This window comes from Balaenoptera borealis (genome assembly GCF_965194805.1).
Source record: "Balaenoptera borealis genome assembly, chromosome: 16".
Taxonomy (NCBI): Eukaryota; Metazoa; Chordata; class Mammalia; order Artiodactyla; family Balaenopteridae; genus Balaenoptera; species Balaenoptera borealis.
In genome coordinates, this window is record NC_138872.1 from 5993433 (window position 1) to 6019245 (window position 25813).

General features: G+C 49.6%; 2 long non-coding RNA genes across 3 annotated transcripts; one reads left to right on the forward strand and one right to left on the reverse strand.

Moving 5' to 3' along the window:
• Window positions 1-11212: 11212 nt before the first annotated feature.
• On the forward strand, window positions 11213-13645 carry LOC309612976. 2 transcript variants are annotated; one of them, XR_014235439.1, is made up of 2 exons: window positions 11213-11325; window positions 11517-13645. It is a non-coding gene; the product is annotated as an uncharacterized lncRNA (long non-coding RNA). The 2 variants fall into 2 exon arrangements; XR_014235440.1 differs by having other exon boundaries at window positions 11748-13645.
• A 2781-nt stretch (window positions 13646-16426) lies between these two features.
• LOC309612979 lies at window positions 16427-20964 on the reverse strand. The gene is made up of 3 exons (XR_014235443.1): window positions 19801-20964; window positions 19037-19414; window positions 16427-16634 (listed from the first exon to the last, which is right to left on the reverse strand). It is a non-coding gene; the product is annotated as an uncharacterized lncRNA (long non-coding RNA).
• Window positions 20965-25813: the final 4849 nt, after the last annotated feature.

Below are 25813 nucleotides of genomic sequence, written 5' to 3' on the forward strand. Positions count from 1 at the left end.
GGGACTGACGATAATCCATCTGGGCGGTGCTACGGCGCCGAGTCTGCGCCGAGTTACTGCAGGCAGCTCACAGGCTGGTGGGGGCACGGACCCCGGGGACCACAGCCCTTTCGTGTGGCTCCGCTCTTGTGCTGCTGTTGGTGTCAGGGGGGCAGTGGCGGGGGGGGGGGGACGTGTGTGCCAACAGACTCAGACTCTGGAGTCACTGCTTGGGTGGAGCCCAGCACTGCCACCCAGCAGCCCGGGCCAGGCCCGTGGGCTCCCCGCACCTTGGGGTCCCTCCCGTGGGAGGAGGATTATAACAGTCCCCGCCGCCCGGGATCACTGTGAGGGTCAAACAAGTGACAGCCGCCCGGGCTCCCAGAGCTCTCCTGGCAGGTCTGAGGATCTGGGGTCACCAGGGCGGGGGGCCACGGAGGGGCCCAGGCCAGGCTCTCCAGGGATGGCAGATGCCGTCTGAGCAGCCCGTGCGAGAAGGGGCATGCGTGTGAGTGTGTGTGAGCCTCACGGCCTCCGGTGGGCGGGCAGGGTTGTAGGGTTGCCCCATCCCAGGAACCTTAACTCAATCACAACTGCGCAGTCCCTTTTGAGGTGCAAGGTGACATATTCACAGGGTCCAGGGATTGAGATGTGGACCTCGCTGGGGGCCATGATTCTGTCTAACGCTTTCCTTCCTCAGTCCTCAGCCTCTGCGTCTCTAAAACGGAAAAAGCTGGGCCCGCTTTGTGGGATTTTGCTCCTGGGGGTTATACACCTGCACGTCCCGCCCTCGGGAATTGGCTGGAGGTGTGAGAAGCCCCAGGGCGGTGGTGGTTGGGATGTGTCCCCTGCCCCCTGCCCGCCACGTGACTGGACACCCTCTGTGCAGGGCCAGAGTCCTACCACTGCCTGCTCCCAAGGGAGGGAGGGAAGGCCGGTGGTGATCAGGGAAAGCCTCAGCTCTGGCCCTCAGTCAAGGCCATGGGGGTCCCCTCTGCTGTTCCTATGTCAGGGCACACACAAGGGGCACCGGGCGTCTGGGTGGGGTCCTGTGCTGGCAGCACAGCCTCTGGCTCCCCAGCCAGGCTGCCCTCCCTTACAGATGTGTTTGCTGCCCTCTGCTGGCTACCAGGAGGTCCTCCAGGCTCCCCGTGGCTCCTTGGGGCTGCTTCTCCCAGGTTCTCCTGCTTGCTTGGGAGGATTCCTGCGGGTCCCCACCTTGGGGTGGGCTCAGGCATGTGCCCCTGTGAGTTACTGTCAGTGCTGTCAAGAGTTCCTAGGACGAGGTGGCCCAAATGCAAACAACCCCCAGCTCTTTGCTTTGGGCCAGGGTGACCACAGCTCGGTGGGGTCTCCTTGTCTCCATCCAGCGGTCTCGTAGCCTGGTGTCTACGCACTGACATTCTGGAGCCACTCAGGCCCATGCACCAACACTGGCTCTGCCACTTCCTGGCTGTGTGCCGTTGGGTAAATTACTTAATCTCTCTGCGTCTCAGTCTCCTCTTCTGAAAAATGGAATTAGTATCTACCTTGCAGTGATGGAGCTACATATATTATCTAATATATTATATTAATTATCTAATATATTAATTATCTAATATAATATCTAATATTTGTTGAGCATATACTACATATGAACCCTGTGCTGGTCACTTTAACATCATCTGTAATCCTAATTAGTTTTATCAAATCTTCTTGAGAAACTTAGGAAGGAGGCATTGTTGTGATCTTCATTTTACAGATAAAGAAACTGAGTCTCAGAGAGGTCTCCTGCCCAGGTGGACGCAGCCAAAAGTGCAGAATCAGGGTGCAAATCCAGTCCGTCTAAACCCACAGCCTATTCTCTGCCTTATGTCCCTTGGTCTCTGGTCTCAGCAGAAGCCCAGATTGGCCAATACATATGTTCTTGACTGGTTTTTTTTTTTTACAGGAATACAAACAAATTAATGAGATCATTTTTTTGGCAGTCATTTTCTTTCAAAACATGGGGTGGCTGTGATATTAATAAAGGTTCTTGGGGCACAGAGTTGGGATCCCAAACTTCAATGCTTGTCGCCATGGACACCCTTGGTGCTACATCTTGTCCCTGCTCCCACTTGCAGCCCACAGAAGGATCCCCGTCAGCGAGACAGCCCTGGACTCCTGACACCTTGAGAAAAGACATCCCATCCACTCCTTGCCACCCACTGTGGTCACATTGCACAATTCTCCTTTGGAGTTTTTATTGTCAGCTCTTTCTGATTTTAAGAAAGCTCCTAAAACCAATTCTAGTTTGGGTAATTTGACTTTTGTAAGAACAGAAGCAATGTTTTGATTTTAATTAGTAAACCACAAATCCCATTGGCAGCCTCCTTTTGGGGGGAGAATCTAACAGCCTAGAATTCATTAGAAAATTCTTGAAGGGAGTATAAAAAACACTCTAGGGTCTATTTTGTTCCAGGTGCTTTCAGTCTATCACCTCGTTTAATCCTTGCGGCTGCTACAAAAGGTTTTACCTCTTACAGACGGCGGAGATGAGCATCAGAATGCCGAGGGTCACCCCAGACACATAGCTCTTCTGAGGCACTGCTGGGTTCCTACCCAAACCACTCCGCCCTGCTCCCCACCCTTTCTCACTGGACAAGTCTACTTGCTCAGGGATGGCCCCTACCTTTCCCAAAGCAACCCCTGTCAGTCTAAACCAGGAAGCGGAAAACATTTTCTGTATTTTAGGCATGTGACCTCTGACGTTGTAGGATGGGAACAGCCATAGGCAATATGTAAGTGAATGGGTGTGGCCATCTACAAAAGCAGGTGATGGATGGGTTTGGCCCCAAGCTGTAGTTTGCCAGCCTGTGTCTTAGCCATTTGGGGCAATCAATCCCCTTCACCAAGTGTTGCCAGGAAAGGGCTTGGGCTTCGGTTCTGGCCCACAAGCCCTGAGAGGATGTCACTGACGGGGTTTTGGGAACAGGTTTCTTTAATCTTGAAAAGAGACACTAGATGGAAACCTTTCTTCTCTGCATCTGGATGCAGTTGATGAGGAGGTGATGGCTGGAGCAAGTGCAGTCCTCTTGCGCTTCCAGTATACAAGTCTGAGGACCAAAGCTGACCTGTGGAGGGTAGAAGAATCCTGTTGCTGGTTTCCACAAGTCCCTGGATGAGCAGTCTAGCATTGCCACCCCTCCTCTGGACTTAAACCATGTGACGTTATAAAGATGTGTATTATTTAAAGCATCTCTGGTAGAAATCTGTTTCTTTATAGCTAAAAGTCTTCTAAGCTGACTGACAAGTTGTCCAAAGCTTATTCTTTCCCTACTTCCCCACATGATTTTCCTGGCTTAACTTGGTTGATTTTATGTGGTGCTGAGTAGAAGAAACACCAACCTGTTTCCTTCCAGAGGAAAAGCAGCTGCAGCCCGTGAGTTGGCCCAGTGTACCCAGGGGCACTTTTCATTTATGCGACTTTTGCCTTTTAAAGCCAATTATGGAAATCGATGCATTTGAGTCTCAACGCCAGAGCAGGGGTGTTTCTGATTACAGAGGTGTGCATGTTGCCCTCTGAAGTCACCTGACTGACAGGTAGGTGCTGAGAGCTTGCGAGGATAACCTCGCAGGTGTGTGGGCTTTTATGGGCAGCAGGGAGGCTGGAGCACGGCGTTGCCTGCTCGGCTGCTCCAAAGCAGACGCGGAACCGGGTAGTGGGTACAGGCGGCCCTAAGAGCACCAAGGTCTGAGAGGTCAGGGATGCCTTCCTGGAGGAAGAGACATCCCAGCCAGGCCCTGCCAGGTGTGGGCTGTTAGGAGGCAGCGGTGGGGGTGGGGGTGTTTTTCACGTAGAGAGAGGACCCTGTGCAAAAGCCGTGTATGAGGATGAGACAGCGCGGGATTTCTCCTGCGTATCGTGTTCTGGTGCCCAAATTTGCGTTCTGTTAACGTGATTTTTGAAAATCTCCTAAAGGACCCACAAGTAAAAGCCTCCATAGACTGTATCCACAGCAAAGACTTGTGTGACAAATTCCCGAGCTAGACCAGGGTTTCTGCACCTGGGCCCTGGAGATGAGGCCAGGAGCTGAGCAGGCCTCCAGGGGGGCTGGGCCAGGGGGGCTAGCACCCTGGTTGGATGTCAACCAGAAACCCAGGACTCTTCCAAATCAGGTGGAGGCCGACCCACCCCCACCATCCTGGGGAATCTACCAACTCTTCTTCACGGTACAAAAGCAGCGCTTGCCACAGCACGTTAAGGTTTTTTATGTTCCGTTTTTAAATTAAAATTAAAAACAAAATAAGTAACAGAAGACTACAAGGAGGAAAAGCCCCTCCCTGAAGCCACGCGATCGTCCCCAGTGCAGCCGAGGCCTCCAAAGGCCTGTGAACCCTCGGCCCCGAGGCAGGGTCTTCACGTGGACTGGTGCGGGGAGTGGGGAGAGGTTACAAGACGATTGCAGACTTTGCCCGGGGAGGACAGCGTCCCCTGTGCCCCCCCGCTGGGCATGCGGCCCTGGGAAACCTGGTCCCTTGGGGCTTCACCACGGCCCAGCCTGCAAACCCCCCTGATGCAGCGGGAGAGCCTACCGCGCGCACCCAGGCATTGCCAGCCGGGAAGTGTGACCCCCGGCGGCCTCCCAGGCAGGTGGGATGTGCCTGAATTGGGGTGGCTTTGCCCTCCCCCCAGCTCTCAGGCCTGTGGGGCCCATCCCTCCTGCTCCCACGGCGGGGGGCTGGCTCCTCCTCACCCAAGGGCCCCCCAGATGCCAGCGGCTTCTCCTGCCCGCCCCTGGCCCAGGCTGGGAATGCTTGGATGTCGCGAGATGTCCTGACACGTCCTGGGCTGCAGCGGCTGCCCCAGAATGGGGAGGGGTCTCCTCCAAGCCAGTTGTCTCCCTCCGCCACCCAGTTGTTCACCTCATGCTCCCCTCTCTTGGGTCACTCCTTAGACCAAGTTGGACCCCTTCCCCAAGCCTTGAAGACCCCAGTCTGAAAGACAGAGGGCCCCGAGACTGCGGGAGCTGGATTATGTCTCTTGTCAATCAACCTTTAATCACCAACTCTGTGAAAGACATTATGGGGAGGGCTCTAGAGCACAGGCTCAGTAGTTACGGCACGCAGGCTCAGTAGTTGTGGCACACGGGCTTCATTGCTCTGCGGCATGTGGGATCTTCCCAGGCCAGGGCTCAAACCTGTGTCCCCTGCATTGGCAGGCGGATTCTTAACCACTGCACCACCAGGAAGTCCTAGGAGGCTAGTTTTTTAAACTAGGGGCTGACAGATGTTCAGGGTGACACCAGTCTCTCACAAACAAGGCTACAGTGAATATCTTCGTACTTAAATTTTTGTGTACATGGGCTTAGGAGACCTGAAGGATAAATTCTTAGCAGTAGAATTGCTGAGCCATTTCTATTTTGATGGGCACTGCCTATGGCCTCCAGAGAGGCAGTGCCAGTGAACACCTTGCCCTGCAGTCCTACAACAGTCACCTTCTGGTCTAGGGAAAGTTTGTTTTCATCCCCGTCACCCCCCCAAAAAAAGATGGAGAAAACCAAGTTTTCCCTCTGGCTTGTCTTTCCTTCTCCAGAGTGAGACAGAAGCTCTTTTTGATGTATGCAGGTAGGGAGTGACCTGGGCTGTACCCTGATTCTGGCTGCTCCCTTCCTGCCCAGGAAATATTCCAAAATTCCTCCTCCAAAATACAGCCTGGATCAGCCACCTTTCCCCTCTGCCACCATAGCCCAAGCCACCGCCCTCCCTCCCCTGGACAGTTGCCCTGGCTGCCTTGCTGGTCCTTCTCTAGACCCTCCATCCCAGTATTTACAGGGGAGTCAGAGTGGCCACTGTCACCCCCTGCTTAAAATCCTCCAGTGGCTTCTCACTGTCTTAGGACACAACCCAAACTCCTTCCCCAGGCCTCCAAACCCTGCATCATTTGCCCTCTGTCTCTCTCCAAAATCATTCCCCAGAATGGTCCCGGGGGTCCCACACTCCAGCCACACAGACCTGCCCACGCCTCAACTCCCCCAGCTTCCTTCCACCACAGGGCCTTTGCACTTGCAGCCCTCTCTGCCAGAAATGCTTTTCTTCCAGATGGCCACATGCCTGACTCCTTCTTATAATTTAGACCTCACAACTTAAATCACTGCTTCCAGGAAGGCTTCTTTGACCATCCAATCCACACTGTCCTTCTCCCAGCCACTGTGTTCTACCTTCCCTTGCTTGATTGTCTTCATAGCCCTAATCGAAATGTATAACTGTCCTCTCTGTTTATTTCCCATCTCCCTCAGCTCCATGGGAGCAGAGTTTGATAGTGACACTCTGGGGGAGGGAGCTGTGAGCAGGTGGCCAAGATGCTTAGCTGTCCCCACAGATCTCACGAGGCAGACAACCTCCATAAAGCCAGCCCCTTGGGGCCGCCATTACTTTCATGGACCAAGGAGACCCACTGTCTCCTATGCTTAAGAGAATCCAACCGGTCAGACACTCCTAACCACCGGGCTGATTTTGAGCTTGTGACTTACAGCACAGAATGGGCGTTCCAATATCAGTGCCCCGGGTTCATGTTAGGGCCTGGGTCATGGGAAACCAAAAGAGCTGGAGCAGGGTCTAGACAGGCCACTCCGACTGTAATCCCTGGGGAGCGGTAAAAGGCGTGACCTCCTCACTGCTGATTAGTGAGGTGGGTCTGGGAGGGATCCATGAAGCCAACGAGAAGCTGGGCACATCTGCTCCCCATGACACAACGTGGGCCCAGCCAGCGATTTGTGAATCAGCGGGGAGCGACTCTGCCTCATCCTGGAATTTGGCACTGAATTCGGCACTGTGTAGGCAGGTGTGGGCAGAAGAGAGATCACTGCCTGAGGAGTCAGGGAGCCCGCGATGTGGGAAAGATTTCCCATCTTTTTGAAGTTTTCAGAAGTCAGGAAGCAGTAAGAGGAATCCAGAACTTTGGGTAAAAACAACCTGTCATTTACAGGCATGGGACGGGGCAGGTCTGTTGAAACTCAGTATCTTCAGTCCACAGGGTTGACTTGAAGATCAAGAGATTGTGTGCAGGAAAGTGCTTTGTGCACCTCCGAGTGCTGACTCTAAGTGCCATGAGGCAGGAGGTCTGTACTCCACTGGAGTAGAAACTCCTGGAGGCCAGCTGAGACATTTTCCTCAGCACCTGGCACACAGGGAGTGCCATACACACAGCTTGTGGAGGAACGTGGACCACGCTTCTTGGTCTTAAGTGATAGAAACCCAATCGGAACCAGCTTCAGATACCAAGGGGATCTGATAGAAGGCTGCAAGGGCAGCGTGCAGCTGGGCCTTAGGAACCTGAGTCAGGGCTCAGGAACCTCTCCTCTCGGCACATCTGCTTCATTTTCTTTCTACAAAGACTAGCTTCCTTGGCTTCGCAGGGCCACACGGAAGATAACACGGCTGTCAACACCTTCCGAGGCTTACAATTTCCCATCTAGGTACACAAAGAGCATTTCTCAGGGAAGGACTCTGATTGGCTCAGCTTGGATCCTGTGCTCATTTCTGGACCAATCAAAGGAGAGCAGGAGGTCGGGGGGAGGGGTCATATTATAATACTGGTGCTTCTACTGGCACCAAATGAATGATGGTGGGGGGTTCGGGGGGGAGGACAAAGAATTTCTATTCCTAGAAATGGGATGCTGGGTGGATAATCCCATAGGTGTACATGAAAGAAGTCATTTTATATGAAGGAATTAGTTTTTAGAAGTTTATAAAAATAAGACACTCTCACAGTAAGAAATTATGGTAAGAGAAGGAAAAAATCACCCCTGTTACAACAACTCAGGGGTAATCACCATAAACACCCTTCCCATCTCTCTGGCTGGTTCTTCCTGGTCTCCTTTGCTGTTCCTAAATGCTGGGGAGGGGGTTGGGGGGAGGGCAGGGCTCATTCTTGGATCTCTTCTCTTTTCTGTCCATATTTACTCACTCCCTTGCAGAGCTCATCCAGCCTCGTGTCCAGAAGATTCTGGGATTTCCACCTTCTGCCTGGGCCTCTCCCTGATACCTGGCTAGTGTATCCAGTGACCATCTCAACGCCTGGCTGGGCAATAAACGTTCTAACTGACCCGCCAGAGCCTCAGCTCCTGCCTGCCCATCTGTGCTCCCACAGTCTCCCGGTCTCCTTCAGTGTCAGCGCAACACTTCCAGGTGCTCATTTCCGGGGTCATCATGATGCCTTTCCCTCTCCTCCTCCATAACTCACCTGTCAGCACAGCTTATTGACCCTGTTTTCTAAATGCATCCTGGTTTTTTTGGGCCGCACCGCACGGCAATGTGGGATCTCAGTTCCCTGACCAGGGATCGAAACTCCGCCCCCTGCAGTGGAAGCGCAGGGTCTTAACCACTGGACCACCAGGGAAGTCCCAGTCTGACCACTTTTCATCCCGTTCACCTTGCCCCCCGGTCTAAGCCACCACCTGTGTTACTGCCGCAGCCTCCTAACTGGTTGCCCTGCTCTTCCCAGCCCTCACCTTCACACAAGCCCAGTAATCCCGCTGGAATGGAAGTCAGTTCACACTACTCTTTCTCAAGCCCTCCTATGGCCTCCTGTTCAATTCAGAGTAAAAGCATGTGGTTTCTTTCGAGGGGTGATGAAAATGCACTGACATTAGATAGTGGTGATGGTTGTACAACTCTGTGAATGTACTAAAAACCACTAAAGTGCACACTGGAAAGAATTGGAATTTTATGGCATGTAAGTTATATCTCAATAAAGCTGTTATTAAACCGAAGAGGCAGAAGTGTTGAGAGACTATTTTAAAACTTGGAGTAAAAACTGAAGTCTTTCCACTGGCCCGCACCGTGCCACGTGAGCTGGCCCAGGTTCCCCCTCTGAGCCCTTCTCTCCTGGTCGCTGCCTCTGCTCTGGTCACATGCTTCCCCAAGCTTCAGGCTTTGCACCTGGGATGCTCTTCTCCCCGGTACCCGCTGGCACTGTCTCACTGTCACTCCCCCACCACTACCAGCTTTGTTTCTGTCCTTCCTTGCACTTGCATCAGGCTCTTGGGGTTGCTATAACAAAGTACCACAAACTGGATGACTTAAAACAACGGAAATTTATTGTCTTACAGTTTTGGGGACCAGAAGACCAAAATCGAGGTGTCTGTAGGGTTGGTTCCTTCCGGAGCCTCTGAGGGGGAATCTGTCCCAGGCTTCTCTCCTGGCTTCTGGTGGCACCTGGCGACCTGGTGTTCCTTGGCCTGTAGACGTGTCACTCCAGTCTGCTCCACTGTCACATGGCTTCCTCACTGTGTGTCTCCATCTCTCTTTGTCTCTTCCTATAAGGACACCAGTCATATTGGACAGGGGCCCACCCTAATTTAGTTTGACCCCATTTTAACTTGTCTGTGTCTGCAGAAACCCTATTTCCAAACAAGATCACAGTCACAAACTCTCTCTCCATACCGCTGTTGACATGTTCCTGTTTCCCTAAGCCCAGATACTGCCCAAGTCCTGTTTGGAGCCTTCAAACACCCTCTGAGGTTGTGGAGTGAAGACTGCTGTCCCCACGTTGCAGGCAGAACTTGGAAAGATGACGACATGCCCAGGATCCAGCGGCTGGTGCCAGATCTGGGTGGTGTCCCAGGGCATCACCCCTGCACCTGCTTTCAGCCACTCACGTTCACCGCGACAGTTCTGAAGGAAAGGCCCCTCGGGTGGGGATGGAGGGGTCAGGGGTGTTCACAGGAGGCCACCTGCTGACCTCACTGGGTCGATCTCTCCCAACCTTAGCCGCACCAGGCCAGGCCGCGAGTGTCCCCCTCCAAGCCTTTGCTCACGCCATCCCCCAGCCCGGAACACCTCTTCTCAGCCCCACACAACCCAACTCACCCTCCAGCCTCGGGGCTAGTGTCCTCTCCTGTGACACCCGCCCTGCTGCCCACCCCAGCCTGTTCCTGCACCCCCCTGCTGCCCTACCTCCCCTGCCCCTCCCCTAGACAGTGCCTGGCCCATCCTCGGGGCGCCCGTGTTCCAGAACTGAATGAGCACTCGTGGTACCGCCCTTCTGCAACTCTCTTCCACAGCTCACCTGAGCTCCCTGAGGCCAGGACGGAATCCAGGTCCCCAGGGCCTGGCCCACTGCAGCTGCCTCTTCATTGGATGAGCGCAGAGATGGAAAGTGCTGTGGCTCAGAGTAGGGGTCCCAGAACCAGGCAAACCTGGGCGTGGACCCAGATTCTGTCACTTAGCAGCTGCGCTGTCTTGGACAAGTGTCACGGATTGAATTGTGTCCCCCCCAAAAGATATGGTCAAGTCTTAACACCTGGTACCTGTAAATGCGACTCTGATTTGGAAATAGAGTCTTTGCAGATGTAATTAGTTAAGATGAAGTCACACTGGATTAGGGTAGGATAAGGAGAAACCCAGACACACTGAAGGAAGAAGCCACGTGATGCTGGAGGTGGAGATTGGAGTGATGGGTCCACCAGCCAAGGAACACACCAGGGATTGCTGGCAACTGCCAGAAACTGCAAAAGGATTCTCCCCTAGAGCCTTCGGAGGGATCGTGACTCTTCCAACACCTTGATTTTGGACTTCTAGCTTCCAGAACTGTGACAGAATAAATCTCTGCTGTTTTAAACCACTTGGTTTGTGGTAGTTTGTTACAGTGGCCTCAGGACACTGATACGGTCAGTCACTCACCCTTTGTGTGCTCAGTTTCTTCATCTGTAAAACAGGGATAAAGGCACTCCCTCAAGGTTATCAGGATGATTTTCTATCACCTGCATAGGGCCTACTATGTGCCAGGCTCTATGCTAAGTGCTTTAAATTGTGAATTTATTTAAAGGACTATAGAATTCTGTTTTAAGGCTATATTATACTTAGATTACAAATTTTTAAAAATTGTGTTGCCCAAACATATCGTTTGAACTATTCGTTGATACTTTTAAAATAACTTTATTGAGGTGTAATTCATAGACAAGAAAATGCACAGCGTTTAAGTGCTGCGTTTAATCAGTTTTGGCAAATGCACATCCCTTCGAAGCCACGCCCAGAGCAAGATTCAGAACATGGCCTTCACCCCAGGAAACCCTCCCCCTACCTCCCGACCCAGGCAACCATCGGTCACTATGAGATTGAGTTTTGCCTCTTGTAGAACTTTCTGTGAGTGGAATCATCCGGTTTGTCCTCTTCTGTGTCTGGCTTCCTTCCCACAGCGGCATCAGCCCCAACGGTGTTGCAGGTGTGTCAGCAGTTTGCTCCTTCCCACACCCCGAGCCACATCCGGTGTGTGATACACCACAGGGCATCAGGCGCTCTCCTGTTTCTGGATATCTGTGCTCGTGTTCTAAATCCCCCGTTCTACGGAGGAGGGAGTGAGGCATGGAGAAGTTACACACTTGGGTAAGTTTTCACAGCAATTGGATTTGGGACTGGGATTGAGTGAAGCTCTGAGCGGAAGCTTTCTGCTTCTATCAATACGGTCAGAGCCCTGCATATGTCAGACATGTGGGGAGCATGCAATACGATGGCTCTTATTAGTAGTTGGAAACATTTTATTAACTCTATATAATTACATTCACCATATTACAAAGTTTCAGAGCCGGACCCTGCAGCTTGATGGCCGCCACCTGACGGCTCTCTCCAGGACCCAAGTGCTCTTTGACAAATAGATGTTGGTTCTACACAAGGACCTGGGAACACCCACACCTGAGCTGGGACCAGCCACACCTGAGCTGGGACCAGCCACACCTGAGCTGGGACCAGCCCTCTGGTGGCCTTTCCCCTTCCTGTGAGTCCCTCAACCCTCCCCGATCTCATTGCAGAAGGCTGAGCAAGAGAAGGACCTTAAACTTCTCTGTGATTTAGTGGAAAAGAGAAAGCCCTGATTGGGTTGCAGACTGCTCTGGGGGCTGCCAGGGGCAACCACGGCCCAATCATCCTTCCAGATCTGACCGTTCAGTCTCAACTCTCTGCCAAGTTGTGCCAGCGATGGAAGCAGCTCCGAAGGCCCCAGGGAGATGAAAGCAGTGCCGGGCTCCATGGCTCAGCCCCAGGGTGACAGCATCGCCTGGCGTGGTCTCCAGGGAATGAAGTAGTTCCCTCCTCCCATGGAAAGCGGTGACTCAATGTACCCTAATCCCGTCCAGCAGCGGGAGAGGTGCTGTAGACCGGTGTTTGTCAGTCTGTAATGTCCACAAGAATAACCCGGGGGTCTTGTGGAAATGCAGTTCCTGATTGAGGAGGTCTGAGGCACTGCATTTCTAAACAGCTCCCGGGAAATGCTAAGGCTGCTGGTTCCCAAGGCTATAGAGAGCAAGAGAGCCTCGAAGTTACATCCTGACGCGGGATCTGTTTCCATACACACACACACACACACACACACACACCTTGATGGGAGAAAGGCAGGCGTTGGACAGATCTGGGTGCGACCTCAGCTCTGCTATGGACTACCTGCGTGGTTGGGAGCAAGGCAGGCGACCTCTCAGAGCCTCTGTTTTGCCATCAAAAAACAGGAGAGCTGCCAGTTACCGCATAAGGCTGTTGTGAAGATTGAAGGAGATCATGTGTAATTGTATTTATAACCAGAGAGGGGTGGACGGAGAGCAGAGACAGATAAAGAGACAGACAGACAGACATAGAGACAGAAGCATTTTCCGTTTTGTACCTCTCTGTACTGTATGAATGTCCTAACCAGGCCTCTCTTCCCTCCTTGCCTTCATGTATTTATCCATTTACTTGTTCACTTGTTCATCCGTTCATTTATTTTAATATCAATTGACATCATCTGGGCAGTGACATTATGAGCCACAGAGTGGAAGGCTCGGGAATTATTTAAAACGGAGAACAGCAGTCGTGGTGGCGAGGTCAGGTGGGCGTAACAGGGAAGAACAAACCTGACTCCACAGTGGATCTATCCCTTTAGCGCTAACCCTGTGCTCTGCGGCCTGTGCTTCGTCCTGCTGGCTCTGAACTTTTGTAAAAGAATGTTGCCAAGAGCCTGATAGCCCCTTACCCGACTTAACCCTAGGCTCAGACCTTTAAAGTTATAACACTTTTCCACTCGTATAGAGACTAAATGTTGCAGAACCGAGAATACCATTTGTCTTGTTGGAGATTTACAGGAACATTGTGACCAGACCTGTGTAGACAGCCACAAGAACAAAGGATTCCTGCACCAAGAACTTTGAAACAGCCAGCCAGACTTTCTTCCCTTTTCCTATAAAAAAAAAGCCTGAATTCTAACTTGAGGAAGATGGTGAATAAAGTCACTATCCCTTGCCCCATCCCCTGGTCTCTCGATGTATTGGCCTGTCGTGTGGTGAACAGTATGAACTTAGACTCGGTAACATGAAGTCTCATCAGGTCACACTGGGTACATCCTTGGACTGGCTTTAGACTCGGTAACATGAGGTCTCATCAGGTCACACTGGGTACATCCTTGGACTGGCTTTAGACTCGGTAACGTGAGGTCTCATCAGGTCACACTGGGTACATCCTTGGACTGGCTTTAGACTCGGTAACATGACGTCTCATCAGGTCACACTGGGTACATCCTTGGACTGGCTTGGAGTGATTCCCCAGAGACAGGTCATCCCAACGTGAAATAGTGTTGTGTCTCAGTGACAGGACTTTCGGCAATTTTTTTTTTCTTCTTTGTATTTTTAAGAAATATTTTTCTAAGTGTGTAATATCTTAATTAAAAAACAAAACTTTCTGTCAACCCGTGTGCATTTAGGCCCCACTATGTGCTTGTTTAGGGAGACAGAAACCAAGAATTTAATCAGTGGTCCATGTAACCCCTTGTCCTGGCATCCCCGGACATCCCAACATCTTCCCCAATGCATGAAATCCCTCTGTTGGTGTTTTACGCCTTCAGCTCTTGACAGCTTGCTTTTCAGAGGGAGTGGAGGCGACGCCAAAGAGAAGCGGACCATTAGCAGCCGATTCTGATTCCGACTCTGACAGTGGACTTGGGAGCAAGTCAGACACCAGTTAGGAGGCACAGCCTGTCTGGTCCATCTCTATTCCCCGCCGCCCCCTCATGGCCTGGTGGAGCTTGGTTAAGAGTGAGCCAAGCCTCGGGCAGGGCTGCTGGGAAACAGTCCCTCAAATCTCTCTTGTCCATCTTAAAGAGAGCCGCTCTCTTGACTGCTACTTCTCCACCGGTAAAGCACTCACTCGGGTAACAAGACCCCAAGTGTGACTTGGCTGAACCATGACATCGGCTAAGCAGAGGTCAAAGGTCGCCGTGAGCTCCTTCGGGGTGGGCCCAGCAGGGGCGGGGGAGTCCTTTAAACTGGAGAAGCTGCCCCAGGGCATTCCTGGGGAGGGGACTGACCCCTCAGGGGCAGTCTTTCTTTCCATTTGATGGAAAAAGTGGCGGCATGGGGGAGGTGAGGCTGGAAGAAAACTCCAGCCAGCCACCAACAGGTCAAGCCCCCAACCTGGGTAGGGGGGAGCTCTCGGTGCTGCCTGGAGCCCGGAAAAGCCAGTCCCCCTCGGGGCTGGCTCCAGGGCTTATTAAATACCAGGCCTTCTGGGCCAGGAAAAGACTAAACAAAATGTGGTTTTCCTCCGTGGACTGACTGCATCTGTTCCGAAGGGAACACAAGGGAATCACCTTTGGGGGTGCATTTGCCAAAGACCAGCCCGCCGGGAGCCCTGGCCTGGCCTAGACGTTCTGCCCCCCTGACCCTGATCTGAAGCTTTGGACAAGGTCACTGGCTTCCCTGGGAGGGAAGGGGGGCATTCATGCCACGAGGCGAGTGGGGATGGGGTCGGCATCTCAGGGAGGAGGTGGCCAGATCTGCAGGTGGCCCAGAGTGGAAGATGTTGGCTGGGCAGAATGAGAAGAGAAGAGATCTGAAGACAAAACCCTGAGGACAACCCATGATGAAAGAGCCACAGGAGAAAGGAAGGTTCCCATAAGGAACAACCAGAGAAACAGGATTAGGCAGAGTGCTGTATTCTTCCTGGAAACTCGGTTGAGTTGAAAAAAACTATGTAGAACCACGGTACGGCACAGCCCTATTTTTTTCTTTTTTTCTTTTTTTTTTTTTTTTTGATGTGGACCACTTTTAAAGTCTTTATTGAATTCGTTACAATATTGCTTCTGTTTTATGTTTTGGTTTTTTGGCCGCTAGGCAGGTGGGATCTTAGCTCCCCTATCAGGGATCGAACCCGCACCCCACGCATTGGAAGGCGAAGTCTTAACCACTGGACTGCCAGGGAAGTCCCAGCACAGTCCTATTTTATGGTTTAAAAATATTTTTTAAAAATTATTTAATAAAAAATAAAGAGCGATGGTAGATTTTTCACATTAATTTCTTCACTGCCAAGAAAACTTTGAGTTAGAGAAGAATGAGAAAGGGCCTTTTAATTCTAAAAAGTACAGCAGGATGACCAATGGGATTCATTCCAGAAATGCAGGAATGTTTCAATAAGAAGAAATTCATTAAAGAATTCATACTAGCCAGTTAAGGAAGAAAGCTATATCATCATCCTTTGGAGATTTCATACAAATAGATGTTTCCAAATAAAAAACTGAATGATGAACAAAGCACTGGCCCCAAGTGGGCAAAAGGCTTGACCAGTAAATTACACACACACACACACACACACACACACACATACACACACAAATACCCTCAGACACCTAAGGTCACTGAACATGACAAGATGTCCCATATGGCCCAATGCAGTGTCTGCAAGATGGAGAAGAGCCCCCAGCTCAGCCCGAGGACTCTCAGGTCAGATCTCATGGCAAGGCTGAGTCCTAGGGCCTCCTTCCTCCCTGGTTCAGTGCCTACTCTGATCAACGGGTGTTTAGGACAATAGAGACACCCTCAAACATGGCCTGACCTTCTAAGGCACGTGAGCTGGAGGGGAAGTCTCTCGTCCCAGATTCCTGAGCCAGGAAGAGTTTGATCCTGGGGTTGACTCATGTCTGTCTTTAGAGCTCTTGCTAGATCCCAGCCATATCCCCTCTACTGTGCTCTCGGTTAGCTCTGCCTTCCTGCTAATGATAAAGTTATAATCCTGGGAGCCCTGAGCCACCGACCAGAGGAAGGCTGGATGTGATTTACACCAATTAATTTGGCCTCATCTCTAGTCAGAGTAATTGTCAACAGGAAGCAAAAAGAAATGCATTTCATTCTGCCTGTATCACTGGGACCCCAGGAACTCGGGTACTACCTGAGCAGTTATAACTGTGATGTTATTCCAGACCTCAAGCCGTACCCCCAGGGCGACTGTCATAGCGGATGCATTTGACATTAGCAATCTGAATTTGAGGATTCCTCACCAGGGGGTGGAGCCATTTTCCCAAACAACTGGGCTGTGTGTGCCCAACCTCCTTCTCCCCAGGCAGCAAAATCAGAGGACAACTGATTGCATTTGTCATTTCTTTACTGGCCTCGTGTTGTGCAGACAGAACTTGAACAAGGAGAAAATGTGGCAAGGCGGGTTGCCATGGTGATCCAACATCACCGGGGCCATTGTTGTGGACGGTGGGTACCGGGGTCCCCCGGGGGAGTGTAAGAACCGCTGAGCTGCTACCTGAGGGCTGTCCTGGGCTGAACGCAGTAATTCCACAGTCAGAGTGAGAGGAGAGGGCCCAGCCCCTCCTGCTGTAATCTCCCTGAGATTTTTAAATCTCTGACTTCCATCCCTCAGAGCCATCTGCATGAGAGGTCAGCCAGGGCTTCTAGCTGTTGGATGAAAAAAATAAGATGTCAAAGGAAACTGGCTCAGGTATTTTCCGCCAGTTGAAAAGACCATTACTTGTTCCTGTCTGGTGGGAAGGAAGCCACTCTATTTGAGTGAAACAGAATTCTTGGTAATGCTTTCTCCCCCAAACCTGCAGCTCCCTCCCCACCCCTCACACCAAATCTCAGCATGAATGGCATTGCCATTCATCACTATTCATCACTGGGTGTCATCTGGAGTCCTTTTCTCCCTTCAACATCGCACCCCCAATTCAACTGCCGGTTTTAGTTCTCTTGCCCTATTTCCCAGATAGATCCTGAGTCCAATCCTTCCTTCCTTGCCTTCCACCATCACCCTAAGCCCGTGGTTTTCAACCAGGGTGTGTTTTTGGCCCCCAGGAAACATTTGGAATGTCTGGAGACATTTTTGGTTGTCACACATGGGGAAGGATGCCACTGGCATCTGGTGGGTAGTAGCCAGAGATGCTGTTAAACATCATACAGGACACAGGACAGCCGCACAACAGAGAGCTATCTGGCCCCGAACGTCAGTAGTGCCGCGCTGAGAACGCTGGTGTAAGCAGAGTGGCCTCCACCTGGGCCCCCAGCTGGCCCCCCAGCTTCCACTTGGGCCTTGCCCAGTCCTCCCCAAATGTCACCCCAACCTTGCCGCTCCCTTGATTAAACCACCTCAGTGGTTGAAGCCCTCTCTACACTGTGAGTAAAACCCAGCCCCTTCCATGGTCTCCACCACCTGCTCCCTCCTGGGGATGCCTTTGCTCTGTGCTTTAAGCGACTGCTTCCTCCTTCTTCTCAGGTCCAGAGTGACCTCCTCCCAGAAGCCTTCCTGGGCCTCTGCTCTCTGGCACTTGCCACCACTTTACCCCATTTTATATCCTCCAGAGACGAATCATCTTTTCATTATCTTATTTATTAATTTCCCCTTGGCCAACATTCACAGTGTGACCCCCCCTAGGAAGCAAGCCTTCCGAGGGCACGTACTCCCTGCTTCTTTCATCGCTGTGTCCTCGGTGCCTGATACCAACAGAGGCCCCATCAATATTTATCGAATAACTGAAAGCCATGCATTCACGCAGATTTTCCAGTTAAATCCAGCGACATCATTTTCAGGGCCCAGTGCAAAATGAAAACACAGATTTCCTTGTTCAAAAATTATTGAGAATTTCAAGACAGCAGAGCATTAAACCAAGCACAGGGTCCTTCCGAGCACAGGGCCTTCACATGCCCGTGAAGCGGGCTCTGATTACTATATTGCTTTACACCAATGAGCAAAGAATAACTTCTTAAAGTTCTCACTTCAGCTAGTGCTTCCCAAACTCAAGTTCCAGCAGAGGATTCACTGGCCTGATGCAAAATAAGAAAAATATGGAAAATGCAGTAAGGTTGTTCTAAAGGCTAAATTTACTTCTAAAAGCTAATATTATTTGGCAATTGCTTTCCTTTTATATTTTTGCTGAGAAAAATGTCTTCTCTTTTCTGAAACGATGGTGTTGGGAGATGTAAAAGGTTGGATAACTCTCTCCCCAACCCGCCCAATGTTTTCAGTGTTTGCTTTGTAAATTTTCCTACTGTGTGGACCCCAGCATCTGAGAAGTCCATCCCATCATCCCACCCAGGAGTGAATAGGGAGGCCCCTTTGCACAATCCCTTTCAGAGGAGAATTGGCTGATTTTCATGGCCAGCAGAGGGGGCCACAAGAATGCCAAATCCTCTTGGCTGGGTCCCAAACAAATCTGCAGCAGGCTCTCCCATCTCAGCTACCAGAGATGTCCTTTATTAGCAGGGAGATTTGGAATTTGTGGAAACTTACCTGGTGACTCTTTCTCCCTTTTTGCATTTGAGATTTGAACTGTCATCTTGAGTTAAAGCCTCCTTTCTTTAAATCGGTGGTTCTCAGCCCTGGCTGCACGTTAAACTTACCTGGAGAGCTTTCAAAAATAAAATCAAAATGCCCAGAAATTCTGATTCTGTTGGTCAGGGGTGGGGTCCTGACCATCAGAATTTTTACCCCTCCTGCCCCCCCAAATTCTAATTCTAATGTGTTGAAAACTCCTGGCAAATAAATTTGCTATTAAAAAATGGCAGTTCCCGGAATTCCCTGGCGGTCCAGTGGTTAGGACCCGGCGCTTTCACTGCTGTGTCGACCCCTGGTCAGGGAGCTAAGATCCCGCAAGCCGCATGGTGAGGCCAAAATAAATAAATAAATAAAATAATATAAACTTTAAAAAAAGAAAATATAGTTTTAAAAAGTGAAAAAAAATGGTGGTTCATATTTTTTCAAAGGGAATGAATGCCTTTTTTTGTGGAGGGGGGGTGCCTGGAGCAACTGTCTTCATTCTTAGAAGACAGTTTGCCGCAAAGCAGAAACAGAACCTTCCAGCTACCTACGGCTAGAAGATTGAGAGATTGAGGATGTCTGGTGCCTTGTCACATGGTCTGTAGGCACTTTAGCAACTGGCCCAGATCTCTGTAGAGTTCACCGTTGTTCTCCTGTCTTGCCTGCGTCTTCAGCAGACCCAGGCCTGGGAAGCTTGCAGCCAGGTGTCTGGGCGCAGCGGGTCCCGGGTCGCCCTCTGGTCCTCGCAGGGAGAGCGTTGAGGGCACAGGCCACGCTGCCACCTCTCCCTGAGCCTGCCCAAAACACCCTCTTGCAAACACTCACAGGGCTCCACTCCCCGGGGACATGTGGTGACATGTACACACTGCTGGCGAAGGTGTTTCCTAATAATCATCTTTTCAACAAAAGGAACACTTCAACGATTCTGCAAGGCGATAGAAACCCCAAATGACTCAGAAGGTATTTGGGGGGCGGTTCCTCCCGCTGGTCAGAATGAGTAATCCTTCTGAGACACTACAAGCAATTTAATAAGAAAACTGTCTCGTGGGTGAAGGGCAAAAATCAGGAAATATTTAGGTAGGAAGGTTTGGTTTGGATGCCCCTTTGGCAGGTGTTCACAGGTAGAGACTCCTTCCCCAGGTATGGAGAAAGCCTCACCCCCCCGCCCCAACTTCTTTACTCAAAACCAAAGGACAAGAGACCCTCCTGTCTGCTCAATTCTGAGAGAGAAAGACACAGGTGGGTCTCAGATCATTGCCCAGTGCAGGTGGTGCCAGGTCGGGCCAGAAGTGTTCCCCTGACTCTCCTTACCTGGGAAATGGGCCTATCTGCCCCGACAGGCCAGAATTCCCTCCTCGCAGCTGGGAAGCGAGGCCTCACCTCTCTTACAAATAAAATCCTGTGTCATTGACCAATCAGCTCAGACTCCAGCCGCAGTAGGGGAGGCAAAACCAGTCATCTCACCACCCTGCTCACCTCCTCCCTCCCCCACCTCTTCCCTAAGAGTATTTCCCTTTTGAATCTTCTTAAAGAGAGTGTGTGTCTACCAGCATTACCTTGATAACTCAAACAGCCGGGAGAGAAGCCCAAACTACAGAAACACCGAGAGTAAAGAGGACAAGGACGGACGAGCCATCTTTGTTCCTACAAAGCAAAACATCCAAAGGGTTGTCAGGACGGCAGCCTTTGGGAATCCGTCACTCCCTCCCAAAGGTCAAGGCCTCTCACTCTCCTTAAAAATTTCCCACTTCTTTTACTCGTGTGCAGGGGGTCCTTCTCAAATCCAGAGATTTTTTTAAAGGCCAGAAGCAGAATGAAGCCTGGCCTGGAAAACTGTTGGCCCTAAGAAGGAACATGAACAAGGAATAAATAGTACAGAAAAACCAGAATGGAGTAGCTGTGTCTCTCCAACACCCAGAAGGCAGTTCTGAACTTTAAATAAAGTGAACTCTTCAGAGCATGGCTTCATAAATACTAGTTGCTATTAAGTAATAAATACGGAAATGACAATATATTTAAATCAATCACAAATGAAGCCTGGTTTATCCAGAATCTCCAAGTAGTAAAAACTGGTTCCAATATAATTTTGCCCACATCAGAAGTCAGGTTCAAAATGAGTTTTGTAGGGAAATTACAAATTACATTTTTAAAGATTGGTCTGTAATTATAGGCTTAATTAATTACACTGGGATTTGTTCTTGGAAAGGTATATAAAATGTGTCCTATTTTGCACCAGGGAGATGGCCTATGGGAAGGAACCTTCTCGTTCTTATAGATCCGAGAATGCTGAGGTTTTCACATATTAGATTTTGCTTCAAAGGAAGCCCACCTGCTCTGTTAGCTGGAAACTCGGTAGATGCCATCTAACAAGGAAAAAACCAAAGTGCACGCTCTTTGGGGAAAGAAAGTTAACCCAAATAGGAGAGGGTAGGCTTAGAAGTACAAGTTGATACCTTACCTTTGCCTCTCCCAGGTATAAACTTACGTTCCAATCTTGTGAATCTTCCCAGACCTTTTTTAATGCTTGTGCAAATATTTGACACCTGTAGGTCTATTTTAAATGCAATATACTCCACGTTCTGGGCTGCAACTTGCTTTCTCTGGCGGTTCAACATTCATTCTTGCAAATGGCAACTTAGCTTTCAGTACAAAGCATTTTAAGCTGTAAGAAATGAAAGCTCTGTTCTAAAGGCTGGCAGGTGTTAGGTCTCAGAAATTGGTGAACAAACTGAAGCAACACAGGACAGTCTAAATTCAAGGCCTGCCTCATCCACATCCCGACCCCACCCCCAGAGGGCCTTCTGTTAACAGCTGTGAGTGTGGTCCTTCACACCCTGTGTGCTCATGCAAACTTGCCAACACGCATCTCTAGTTGGGTTTGTTTTGAAGCAAATACAGGATCATACGATCTGTGCTGCCTTGCACCTTGTACCAAGAACAATGGGAAAATTCGGTACAGTGGAGACTGCCTCTTACCTCTCTAGGTCTTGAACAAAGATAACCTTTTTTTATAAACTCTGGAAGGAGCGTCCCCCATGCTGTTATTGACTTCGTTTTCCATACGGAGCCCCTCTGCTGCTTGTGGTTTTCGGTGGGTTGGGATGACTCTAAGCCCTTCCTTAGAACTCAGGGCTGTTTTTCAGTCTTCCCGAGAAGCCTTCCCGCCCTCTCTGACCCATTTTGCAGGCAGTTACGGGTTTCCTTGCCCCATCCCTGTCATGGGAAGTGAGGCTCTCTGTGGAAAGTGATGGTGCAGATAGGGTGACCAACTCATCCAAGTTCAAAGTGGAAAGTCCAGTATCCTGGGAACCCCCTTAGTCCCAGGAAAACCAGGACAGTTAGTGGCCCTGAGTGGGGATCAATCTATAATCCCTTCTTGGGAGCTCAGTCAGTGCCAAAATTAGGAGGTTAAGTCGACCGCCAGAACCAAGCAGGGTATTTATCCTGAACGTTCTGTGTGCTCACAACAGAATGGTTATGTGTGTGACTGGCATTTATCTAGAGATGAGATAGCAAGCTGGGACACTGGTGCACTGCCTGACGTCTTGGGCTCAGCTCTGAACGGCCAGAGAACCCCCTTCCCTGGAATTTTTCTTCAAGTGCAGCCCCGCTGACCTTCAACTTCTATGTGTAATGCGGGCCCTGAGATCTCGGACCGGAGTTTGAGAGCTGTCTCATCCCCCAAGGAATCCATCCGGAAACTGGGAAAAGGCAGAGCCTGCAGGAAAGTAGGCTCGGACTGGATCGGGTTTTGCCTTCCCCTGAGGCTCACAAGAAATGATGGGGGGTGACCCCTCACCACCCTCCACATGACCTGGCCCCAGCACATCTGGGAGGTTGGGACACTTTGCAACTCTGGAGCTTGCAACATATAAGAAGGGCTGAATGAGAGGCCCGGGGCACCTCGTTCATAATCCATGTGCTTTGGCCATCCAATCTCCCCGGCAGCCCTGGGTCCCTCACTCGGCTGCCACCGCAAGCACCCAAAGTCACAAACATCTCCCAGCCTTGGTGGTTTTGATTATGTTTAGTTAACCCTGCCTCCTTCCCCTTAACAACTGATACACAAATTTCATTAGATAATTCCACATGGTGGGGTTACTATATTTTCCTCTCTATAATGAGGAGATAAAAACTCATAGCCTCCCATGAGTCAAAACATGCCAATTTTAGTTGCCACTCACATTGTTTAAATGTTTAAAAATAGTTGTAAACTCAGCATTTAAAATTTGAGACATCACACTCTACAATCTAGATTTTTTTTCTTTAGTTTTTTTTAACTTTTTATTTTATATTGGAGTATAGTTGATTAACAATGTTGTGATAGTTTCAGGTGTACAGCAGAGTGATTCAGTTATACACACACATGTATCTATTCTTTTTCAAATTCTTTTCCCATTTAGGTTGTTACATAATACTGAGCAGAGCTCACTGTGCTATGTAGTAGGTCCTTGTTGGTTATCCATTTTAAAGATAGCAGTGTGTACATGTCAATCCCAAACTCCCTAACTATCCCTCCCCCACCCTTCCCCCCTGGTACCCATAAGTTCATTCTCTAAGTCTGTGAGTCTGTTTCTGTTTTGTAAATAAGTTTATTTGTATGATTTCTTTTTAGATTCCACAAATAAGCGGTATCATACGATATTTCTCTTTCTCTGACTTACTTCTCTCAGTATGGCAATCTCTAGGTCCATCCATGTTGCTACAAATAGCATTATTTCTCCCTTTTTAATACAATCTAGATTTCTTAATGCTCTTTAAAAAAAAAAGCAAACAAAAGTAAAACCCTGGGACCAATAGGCCTGGTTCCAACAACAATCAAGCAGAGGTGAGTGGCGGATGCCTCCTGGAGATGAGCATGGGTCCTCCAGTTTGCCACAGCCCTCACTGCTCCCTAGTGTTATACCTGACCTCTGTAGGCACTGGCGTTTGAGACCCCTGCCTTTCCCTACCAGTGAGCAGACTGAATTTCCTAATCTGCTCTTTGGTGTTTGAGGGCAAAGTAGCCACACCCTGTACCATATGTAACTGGGACTGCTGGGTGCCTAGCCAATACCATCTCTCCTTCTTTCCTCCCGTCCTTCCTTCTTTCCTTCCTACATTTCTCCTTCCTTCCTCAGAGAACCCTGCTTTTATTCTGAGTGGTGATGTGCCCCGCTAAATGACTTTATTTCTAGACCCCCTGTAGCTAGAAATGGCCCATGAGATGTAAGGGAAAGTCAGTGCATGAGCTTCCTTTAAGAAGCTCAGTAAGCTTCTTAAAGGCAGGCTGGCTTAGCTGAGAAGTGTGCCATTTTTTCTCATGGCAACCCCCTTGCTCCTTTCTCCTGTCTAAAATAAGTCATGATGGCTGGAGCTCCAGCAGCCATCTTGGACTGTGAGAAGACTTGCAGCTGGAAGTCTCAGGCTAAGAATGAAAAGCAGTAAAACAGAAGGAGCTGGATTCACAATGACGGGGTGTCACTTGCTGGTCCTGGCCTGTTCTCCTCTAGACATCTTTTAAATGAGAAGGAAATAGGCCTACTTGATTTAAGTCACTTATTTGAGTTCTCTGTGATAGGCAACCAAATGTAATTCTAATGATATATGTTTTTACCTTCATTTCCCTTCCTCATGGAATTGTCTTCAGTACACCTTCAGCTGTTCATAGGGTCTCCAGCTTTGCAGTTTGGATGTGGCCACCCAAAAGTCAATTTAGAAACCTGTGCCCAAGAACCAGCTAATCCTCGGGTTCTATAGTCTCCAAATACATCTTAACATGATCATCTCATCAGACAATCCACTAAGATGTTAAAAAAAAAAAAGACAAGAATTGACATATACTTTTTTAAGGGCTCTAGCTTATTTTCTTAGCGTTCTAGAACTTTTAGGATGGGAGCTTTAGGACTCCGGTACTCTTTTTAGCATACATGCATACTCTATCCTGAATTTTTTCTTAAGGCTCTGGAACCTTCCTCACAGGAATTCAGAATTTAGGTTTTGTCTTTAGATTTAATCAACCCAAACATTTATATACAGTTGACTTTTTCACTGGGAGCCCAAATGAAATATACTTTTCTTTAAGGTCTTGGAAAATGAAGTTCCAGAGTCAGGAAACTTTCCTTAGTCGCTAGACTGACGGCACTATCCACCAGGGTTTTCAGCGACGATGAAGATGCTCTACATCTGCTCCATCCAGTATGGTAGCCACTGGCCACATGTGGTTGTTGAGCTCTTGAAATGTGGCTCGTGTGCCCGAGGAACGGAACTTGAACTTGTATTTAATTATTAGTTTAAATTTAAACAGCGATTTATGCCTCATGGCAACTGTATTGGATAGTTCAGCTCTTCCTTCTCTTCTGTAAATTATTAGAATTTCCCCTTCGGGCTCCAGAGGTGCCCATCATCTCAACACCTCTGTTTCTCTGAGACCAAATTTTGCCTTGATCCTTTGAGTTGCAGCAAATCTGGGTTGGAATCCCAGCTCCCTACTCGCCAGTTGTGTTGTTTGGAGCAACTTCTTTCCCCTCTTGGGCCTTGGTTTCCTCCACACACAAACTCTAAGGGCTGAGGAATGCATTAAATGACATGGCATCTGCAAATGGCATCTGGCAAGGGACAGTTGCTCAATGAATTAAAAAAAAAAAAAAAGTCCTTTTCTGCCCTGATTTCCCATTACTTGAATTCATGCTTATCTTTCCTTCCACAATATCAGCTCCTGGAGGGCAAAGTTCTGATTCTACTTTGAACCTGGTCCAGTGCTCAGCATTGAGGGGAATTCAAAAATCAAGTGACCTGAGCAGTTGTGGGATGGAATCAGGGTCCTGGGTCCATCTGTCCCACCCACACCCCCCCACCCGCCCCCGAGGTGAGACTTAGCACCAGGGGGTCGGTCGGGATTACCTTTTACCTGGGTCTCCAGCTCAGAAGAGGTGTCTCTGCCAGATGATCCCCGTACAGTCCTCCAAAGGAGTGTGTGATGGGTTTGTCCTTTTAGAACCCCATAGACCGTTTGAGTCTGTCCTCTCTGACTTTGACAGCCAAAAGCCCCAACCTTTTAGGGTTGAGCCACTGCCTCTTCCAGCACAGGCCTTCTGATCTTGTCCCTTTAACAGAAAGACCATCAGAGGATTCAGATACGGATTCCATAAGGAATTAAATTTAACAGACAAAAGGATACTCATTTACGTGTGTTTGGGGGCTTACTAAGTGCCAACCCTGTGCTAAGTGCTTTATATGAATTACATCACAGCATTTTCAAAACACCTTTATAAAATAGGTCCTAGTATGATGCCCATTTTACACGGGGAGAAACTGAGGTTCACAGAGGTTAAATAACTTGCCT